The 9,024-nt window shown below is 44.1% G+C and overlaps 1 protein-coding gene across 1 annotated transcript in view; it reads left to right on the forward strand.

The window, feature by feature from the left end:
- Positions 1 to 5,522: 5,522 nt before the first annotated feature.
- Positions 5,523 to 9,024, forward strand: part of SIM1 (SIM bHLH transcription factor 1) — a 101,389-nt gene continuing 97,887 nt past the window's right edge. The window contains exon 1 of the mRNA XM_019643635.1: positions 5,523 to 5,545. The gene's annotated coding sequence lies outside the window, so the exon portion shown is untranslated. The remainder of the gene's footprint in view (positions 5,546 to 9,024) is intronic.

Genomic DNA, 9,024 nt, shown 5'->3' on the forward strand with positions numbered 1-9,024 from the left:
TATAAGTGGAATTTATGGGCAGTGCCTCCTGAGGAGAGGGCTGGAAGGAGAGACTTCGTGTTTAATGTTTTGCACCATTTGATTTTTTTTTACCCTGTGCATCCACAGCAATTTTCTATTAAAAATAGCTGGTTTAAAATGTTTGATTAAAGAAAAAAGCTCTCAAAATTATTACCTGCTTCACACAAACAAAACAGAATCCAAAGATTGCACTTGGTGTTTTCTTTACAAACTAATTCACTTGTGCGTTTGAGAGGAAAAGGGTTCAAAGGAGGGTTAAGGAAAAACCTTTCATTTCCTGTCGAGGACAGCTTTGGGAGAAAGAGGGTGATTTCCCATTCAAGCCTGTGAAGGCACCCTCCTCAAAACAGGTACAGTTTCTCTGAAGTGTTTGAAGTATGTGGAAATGACATAGCCAGTGCCCAAAGCCCTCAAGTCTTCTACAAATTACCATGAACCTGAGTGGATGGTCACTATGGATGATGTTTTATTAAAGGGTGATTAAAACAAGGACAGATGCCATGTATTATCAAGGGAGAAAAACCTAAGACTTTCTTGGGAAGAGGTTTTATTTTTGTGCTTTTTGTACTTCAGAAAAATCTCAAGGTACTTTCTCTCCTTTCTCATTATTATGGATTAAATTGTTTCCCCCCAAAAAAGATTATGTTGCCGTTCCAATCCCCATTACCTCAGAATGGCACCGTGTTTAGAAAGAGGGTCTTTACCAAGGTAATCAAGTTAAAATTAGGGCCTTCAGGTGAGCCCTAATTCAGTAGGGCTGGTGTCCTTATTAAAAGGAAAATTTGAACAGAGACAGACATACAGAGAGGGAAGATGGTGTGAAAAGACACAGGGAGTGCGCCATGTAAAGAAGGAGGCAGAGATTGGGGTCAAAGAACATATGGGACGACCAGAAGCTGGAGTAGGCGAGGAAGGGTCCTCCCCTGCAGGTTTCAGAGGGAGCATGGCTCCGCCGACACCTGGATTTCAGATTTCTAGCCAACAGAATTGAGAGACAATGGATTTCTGTTGTTCTCAGCTACCTAGCATTTGGTACTTTGTTATGGCAGCCCTCAAAAACTAATACAAACTCTCTCTGTGTCTTCTGGACATATGGACACTCAGCAACCCTAGCAGGTCTCAGTGCCTGTGGCCTTTGCCTCATCGCTTTTATTTCCCTCATTCTGCCCTCACCCCCATGCTTCTGCTCAGTTGGTCTCCATGATTGGAAGGCCTTCCAGACCTCCATGACCTTCGTGGCTGTAGACCACTCACTCACCCTCAAGTCTCCTTGAGCCAGCTAAGTGCCCATTCCCTGCTGTCTCCTTCCCCTCCTTCCCTCCCTCCCTCCCTTCCTACCTCCCTCTCTCCATGGCTGTGCCTGCTCACGATGCTGAAAGTGTCAGTCTGTGGGTCTGTCCTGCCCAGTGCAGAATAACCCCCTCCCGGGCAGGAATCATGCCGTCTTCATCTTTTACTCCCAAGTTCACCACAGTGCCTAGAACAACTCAACGAGTTGTTTCTGAGCTGAACTGCCTTCTGAATGCAGTTGGTAGAACACTGTCAGGAGAGGCACCTTATTTCCAACTGCCTTCAAAGTAAGAGCCAACACCCAGGATCTAAGCAGCCTTGTGTGGACTAGAAAGGAGAGACATCATGACAAGGAGAAACTAGGGCGCCTGGTCTGCTTCTAGCACTTCCATAACTATTACTCACCCCTGTTCAGAGGCCCCATGAGATAAAAGCACCTAGAGCAACTAACGGGGCCCAGGAGGGGCATCAGGTCTGGGTTATTAGTCCTCACTGTCTGGGATCTTTTTACCCCCATTATCTCTCATTTGCCTGTATGTGTATCTGCCTTGACTGCATTTGGTCGTAAGTTTCTTTGGAGCTGTAACCTCCACTTCAGAGTTTCATTCTGTGTCCTCTGGGATCTGAATAAATGATGGCTGAATTGAAACCACAAAACCACGAGACTGAACAAATGGGTAAATGTGAAAGAAGGCTCTGGAAGCAGGTGGTCTTGTTCCCCACTCCTTTATCGTGAGGCCAAAATAACATGTTTAAAGGACTAATTATTTTGAAGGAATTAAAAAAAGAAAAGTGGGAAATAAAAGCTCTGTTTTTCTAAGGAAAGAACCTTTTCTCTTGATCATCCACAAATTATAAGATGACATATATTAGCATGCTATTTCATTAACAAATGACAGTCTATGCTCCACAGTGAAGGAATAAAGAAAAAGTTCACCTAATAAGAGAGGTTAGCTCCTAATTAGGATCAGGCTGCAGAATTTGCCGGGTGTAATTTTCCACTGCAAATTGTTCTCAGGCTGACCTTGGCTGGTATTAAGGACATGGGTTTGAAAACACATCTTTCTTTGCCAGCATGTCCCCACAAAGCACCAGTGCCTTCCGCAGACCGTTACTGAATCTGTCTCCATCCCCCATCCTCCTGCTCGCCCATGGCCCTGCTAGTCCTTCTGGCTCTAAGGAATCTTCTGGAAGAGGAGTTAACATTTACTGAGTACTATGAGGCAGCAGAAAAGGCACAGGAATTGGAATCAGAGAAAACTGGTTGTAAACCACATCTTCACTACGTACTTTTACTAACCAGCTAGATGCTGCTTTCAGAGTTGTCATAGGGGTTCAGCGTGAGGGGGGGTGTTGGTGGAAAGCAAGTGCTCATAGATGTTATTTCCCTTCTATTCTGAGCCCTCTCAGAAACTCTGTGAGGCTGGCATTCCTCCTCAGTCTGCTGCTTAGACACCCAGAGAAGCTAAGTAAGTCTCTCACCGACACGCAACACATATGTGGGAGGGCAAGATATGAAAGTCTGACCTCAAAGTGTCCCACTCCATCACATTGTCCACCCAAGCACACTGACCTTGAAGATCAGCTGCTTCAAGCTCACATGTGGGGTGTGGGTCCCCCAAAATGTGGGCACTAAGCACAGTGGCTGTCCATGTTCTCCACCCTTTGAGGCTCAAAAAACTGAGTCTGGGTGGATGATGGGGCAGCCGATGAAGCCCTGAGCACAGATCTCCTCCCTGCCTCAGACCCTATGCCCCTCACCACGCTGACACAGAGGTTTGCCCTGCTTGCCCTGATACCCTGGTGGCTTCTAAAGAGATTGTGTAAAAGCCTTGAGGGATGAATGCTCTTTATTTCCAAGAAACCACCACCAACTGCCCTCCCACCCCATCCTACCTTCTTCCCCCAAATGCCCTGTGAGGTCCCCGGTGTGCTTGACCTGTGTATAGCTGAGCTGGTAATTTCATAATGAGGCGAGAATCAGAGCTTTCTACAGTCACTTCATCCATATTGATCGTTTCATCACATGAATAGGAAACCTGGTGGAAAAGTTCTATAAATGCACACCAAGCAATCCAGCTCCCTAAGTCAGCACTTTGGAAAACTTCGGGGCTTTGAAAATTTTCCAGTGGTTCCAGAGATGTCAACGTGACTTTCAGGGCCAGGCCAATGGTGGGCGAGGAGGGAGGGGGATGAGGGAAGAAAGATTTTGAACTCAGCCAATTATGCTCTCATATTACTACAATTAATAGATAGCTGGGAAAATTTATCAGAAAAATATCTTGAAAACAGAATTAATAGAATCTGCTAGGACTTCAGGCTTTCTTTAATTCCTTTTAGGATTTATTTCTATTTGTCCTAAATGGGCCTCACCTTCCTGGCTGCCAGAGAACGATCATCAAGAAAGGAATTTCAAGAAAAACAGAATCAGTTAAAAATCTCTGAAATTTAGAGATCAAAAAAATTGCAATAAGCTGTGGAAGACAGAGCAGAAAGAATAAAAAATTAAAATAGGGAAATAATTTCCCTTAGCCAGTAATTACAGACAGGGCAGGTGATGCACGGTCTTTTCGTAAGCACTAAGAACCTAAAAGAAGAGTTTTGAACATCCCAGCATGTTTTGAAGGAGAAAAAAAAATGTCTTTTTCTCTTATATCTTAAAAGGAATTGTATAAATTTCAACAGTCTTCCTTGGGTTAAAAACGACTTTCGTGAATTTGGTTATGAAATTTACAAGGAATGATTGTATAGCAATTTAACTTTCAGCAAGTCCCCAAAATAGCACCTGAATAACTATTATTTCCTTCAAAGTAATCATCTCAGTAGACTGTGCTCATTTCAACAATGCAGTTATTGCCTACAGGTTTTTGAAACTCCCTTTCAGAATTCCCTCCACAACCTGAGGCACGTTTTCCCTCAGCGGTGGCAAACATTTGTTCTCTGGGAGAGAATGTGAGTTTTTGAAATGGCCCAAAATTAACACAATCAATCTGGGTAAAAACAGCTGTGGTCAAAAACAAGACAAGAGTATGATTCTGTAGTAAATGGTTTTGAAACCAGTTTCCCAAAAAGGAGTTTGAAAAGGTGTTTTACTCAGTTGCAGCCTGTTGAAATAGGAGCTTTTTTTCTTCCCAAGATAGATATTGACTCAGCTACATGAAAAGTCCTTCTCTTCTCTCTTTTGAGCCTAAATCGTACTATTCAGTTTTTGCTATCTGCTTTTCACAAAGTTTTAAACATTTGAAACTTGATGATACTACTTCCCCTTTCACCTGGGATCAGTTTTTTGTTTTTGTTTTAGTTTTTATTGCTGATGTAGAAAATTCTCTTAGAACCCACAGAACTAATTAGCCAGTAGAGGGGCCACTGTGGATTTGCTTGATAGACTTATTCTTCAGTTTACAGCATTTTCTGGCATTCATTAGTTGTTAAGATTAATGCTAAGTTGTAACTTTACCATGATTCTGATGCCAATAGCATGTGGAAGTTAGCAGGCCTCCTCTCCTCTCTAATTTAGAAACTCAGTAGGAGCCATTTACTTACTTCAGAAGAGCATGATCATCAAGGTTATCAAGTGCTAATGTCTGCCATTCCATCGTAAGGGCTGAGGAACAAAATCTTTCTATATCCACAATGTTTATGAATGCCTTTTGCTCTGTTCCTCTGGAAACTTCTCCATATTCTGGGGAAAGATCAAGACTGGCACATAGGGAAAGAAACAGGATCAAGTCATTCTAAATGATGCTCTCTCTGGACTCATCTGCAGCATCTGTGCACCTCCTTGTGGTCCAAAGCCTGCCCCTTTCCTCCAGCCGAAAAGAAAGCACATGGGCATTTTCCCTGCTCCACGAAGGCTGGGGCTCAGCCGCAGCAGGCTGAGATGGGATCCCGGTGTTTGGGAACACAGTGGAGTCACCCGGGCTACCAGGGGTGCCTGTTCTACAGAGGTCAGCTGTCCAGAGGCTCTCTGAAATTGGCATCAGGCTAAAACAGGGTGTGTGTTCCCTTGGGCCATATCAGAGGGTAGCGCTCAGAGGAGGGGCCTCAGACATCTTAGAAAACTCCAAGTTAAGAGGCAGAGGGACCTGCCTGCAAAGGGCCTTTCAGATGGTAGCTCCTAGGGGCAGGTGTTCTGCCTGCTGACCCCACCTGATATTTGGGAACTAGGAGTCCAGGTTTTCCCTCCCCTGGACAAGCAGCAGAATGAAGGACTCCACATTGACCTACTATTAATGTGAGTGTTGACCTTTGTCACTGATGTTTATCTGGGGATTTTTATTTGATTCATATAACTTAGTTATTATATCATATATGTAAGCTGAGCATATTAGTGATTAATGTGGGTGTTTACTTTTGTCACTGATGTTTACTTGGGGATTTCTATTTGATTCATATAACTTATTAGTGTCATATATGTAAGCTGAGCTCATATATATATATATACACATATATGTATGTATGTATATAAATATATTATATATAAGGATATATAGAATGTATTCTTTTATTTATACAATCAAAGATTTGCACCTCTAGATTCGAAAAAACTTGCCATATTTATCCCTTTAAAGCTGTTTTATGGGATTATTAAACACTAAGGATGGCTTACCAAAATGGAAAGTAAGGACCGACTATTCTAAACTAGTATCAAGTGAATTATTTCCTGAAGAAGATAAAGAATGTAAACTTAGATTCTGAATTAAATCCCTAAATTTGCAGTAAAGTTTCTACATGGTACTTTACACTGATATTAAACTTGCTACCATTTTGAAATACTCAGAATCTCCTTTGGAACATCAGTTCTGCCTGAAGTCCCTATTTTCCTGTAGGATCACGTGTCCTATCTCTGGTGGTTGGCTGCCTAAGAAGTAAAGAAAGAGAAAGTACCAAAGAAAATTAAAGATAAACTAGAAAGACTATACCCTGTGTCCTTCCCTCCTCTGTCCGCTTGTTGCTTTATTTTTCAAACCTCACTTGAGAAACTGGCAGTGACTTAAATATGCATATATGTTGTTTGTATAGATAACTCTAATAATTTGTAATAGTATTGTCAGCACAGAGCAATTTTATTGAGCGACGTCTGCTTGCGAAATACCTCTCCTCCCACTCCACCCACACATCAAAATACTCTGTTTTTGACACATATGAATGTCACTTTAATAAGGAATAAAATACAGACTCACTAAGCGTTTCTGTATCACTCCCTCTCCTTTGTTTCCTCAGTGTATGTGTATCTCTCTCTCTCTCTCTCTCTCTCTCTCTCTCTCTCTCTCTCTCTCTCTCCTCTTCGCTTTTTATTTTTGAGTTTTGGGGCCAGCAGAAAGCATGGGTAGGTCTTATGTGGAGATAGTAGTGATAAAAATCTCTAACTCCTGAGTGACACAGGTCAAATTACTCTGTACACTGGCAAAGAAACACACAGTCACTGCCAAAACCACAGAGTAAAGTCTTCTAAAAATCCCCTCAGACAGGGATGTTTTAGAGTTAAGCCTTCCCATTTATATTTGGACAACCACCTGTTGACTTCTACTGGCACTTGTCAAAGGCAGATAAATGGCGGGAAACTGGAGCAGAGTTAGCCCATTCAAAGGGCTTGATATTCCCCTTTGAAGCAGTTGCCATTGTTTTCAATGGAGCCTAGTCAAGGCTCATAAGATCAAAACATGAAAAACAAAGAAGGAAGAGTTTACTTGGGGTAGGGTCCCGCTCTCCTCTTGTGATTATCACGGTATTCTCAGGCCATCCTTTGTAATCCAGGAATTGATTAGGGCAGTCTTCACAATGCATTTCCAAGTCCTGAAATGCAGAGGGGAGAGCCAGGGAAAAGACAGGGGAGAAAATCCATGCTGGACGCAGAGGGCACGATGGCGAGGCCTGCTGCAGGGCTCCTGCTGTGGGCACAGTTGTGCAGGGCAAGTTCTGCTTCTGCCGTGGATGGGGAGGGCAAAGTGAAGTCCAAGGAAAGAGAACAGTGTGCTTCAGTTAGGAAAGTCTCATTTACACCAAATCTCAAATTTGTGATGGGTAGCGTCTTTGGTGAGACACAAATAGTTCTAAGCACTGACAGTGTCACCTAGTTCTCCAGCCTGCTGGAATGGAGCCATTCCACAAGTATTTTATGAGTGTCTACTACATTCAAGACCCTAGGGTAACTCAACAGTGCACCCATCATGGGTCTAGCCCAAATGAAAATGCATGTTGTTAATTATCTTTAACAATCTCTAAAAAAGGCAAGGACACAAAACTCAAAAGCGTGTAGATGTTTTGGCAGAAAAAAATATTCCAGTGTCTCTCTTTGGAAACAATTCCTTGGCCAATTCAACAGCATGAACAGCGGATGGTGTCCCTTATTTGCCAACATCATATTTATTGCACACCTCTGCAGAGCCAGAATTATGCAAGGGCAAAGAGGAATAGAGGCAGCTCGGGTGAGAAAGCCAGTCTTGCCATCCGCCCCTCTACACTGTGACATCTTGATGAGGGTGAGCGCCCAGCCCTACCAGCTTCCCACTGTTGCTCCCCTGGCCCCTCCCATATGCCACTCACTTCAAAGCTGTTTCTGCACCTCCCTGTCCTGGGCATGGGCTCTGCACAGCTTGGAATTCATGGTCCTTTACTCTCAACCACACCTACCCCAGCCAGCTCCCCAATTCAGACACTCACCTGGGCTTCCTCAGAGCCAGGGCAGGGTGAGCAGGCTCTGGGCTGGAGATGGGGGAACCAAAGCCGAACCCAGCTGATTTGTCACTGCCCTCAAAGTCAACATGGTCAGTCCTAAATTTGAGTATCTGTGAAGTGCTAAGGGAATATGGAGAGTATGTATTTGATTTTGCTGGGAGAGAAACAAAGACATATACAGCCCTAGTTAAATATAGCATCTACTACAGCTCGGCCCGAGGCCCGGCTAGAGCAGGTAAAATGGGATTAGGGCTTCACTGGCATGATGGTTGCCCATCAGATGCTCAGTTCCTCAGATTTATCTTTCAATTCCCCAGACAGTCACCTAGAAGCAGCATTTGGCTTTCAAAGCAGACAAGGAGTACACGTGTCATCTCGACAATGTAGCCAGTAGCACAGGTAAGCACTCAGCACAGCAAAAGAGAGTGTTTCTACCTGCCATTTCTTCCCACCCTCACTTCACCGCCTCCGCTTGCCCAATCCCTTACCTATGCTTCTTCTCCAGATGGATCCCATCCCTGCTATCCACCCTGCAAGCCACTGCCAAATCGTTTTCTCCAAGTGGTCATTTGCACCTTTTCCCAGGGAGACTCTAATAGAAACAGATGGGCACACTCACAGGGTTTAACTGAGAAGAGTTTAGTGAAGGGACTGTACAGAAGTGGAACAGGGTTACGGCACCACCGAAGGAGGATGAAACACCTAGAGACCTAACAAGAGTACGAAGCCCTTACCCCACCCCCCCAGGTCTGAAAGGGAAAGGGGAGAAAGTGAAGGTCTCCAAACTGGAGAGGGCGACAGGTGTAGAAGAGGGGCTGCCCACCAGAGCTGGGGCCTAGAGAACATGACCATCATTGAGGCCATGGCAGGAAGAGAACAAGGCAATAAACAGTCTGATCTTTCTCTCCCCCATTCTCCCATGTCTGCCCACTGTTTGAACCCAACCAGCAGCTGGAGGGAGCCCAGTTTCCCGCTGGGATGCTCTGTAAAGATTCAGCATCTGGAGTATAGAGCAGTGTGGGAAGGGCAGAGAAC

The sequence above is a fragment of the Hipposideros armiger genome, unplaced genomic scaffold, assembly GCF_001890085.2.
Source record: "Hipposideros armiger isolate ML-2016 unplaced genomic scaffold, ASM189008v1 scaffold_81, whole genome shotgun sequence".
NCBI classification, from domain to species: Eukaryota; Metazoa; Chordata; class Mammalia; order Chiroptera; family Hipposideridae; genus Hipposideros; species Hipposideros armiger.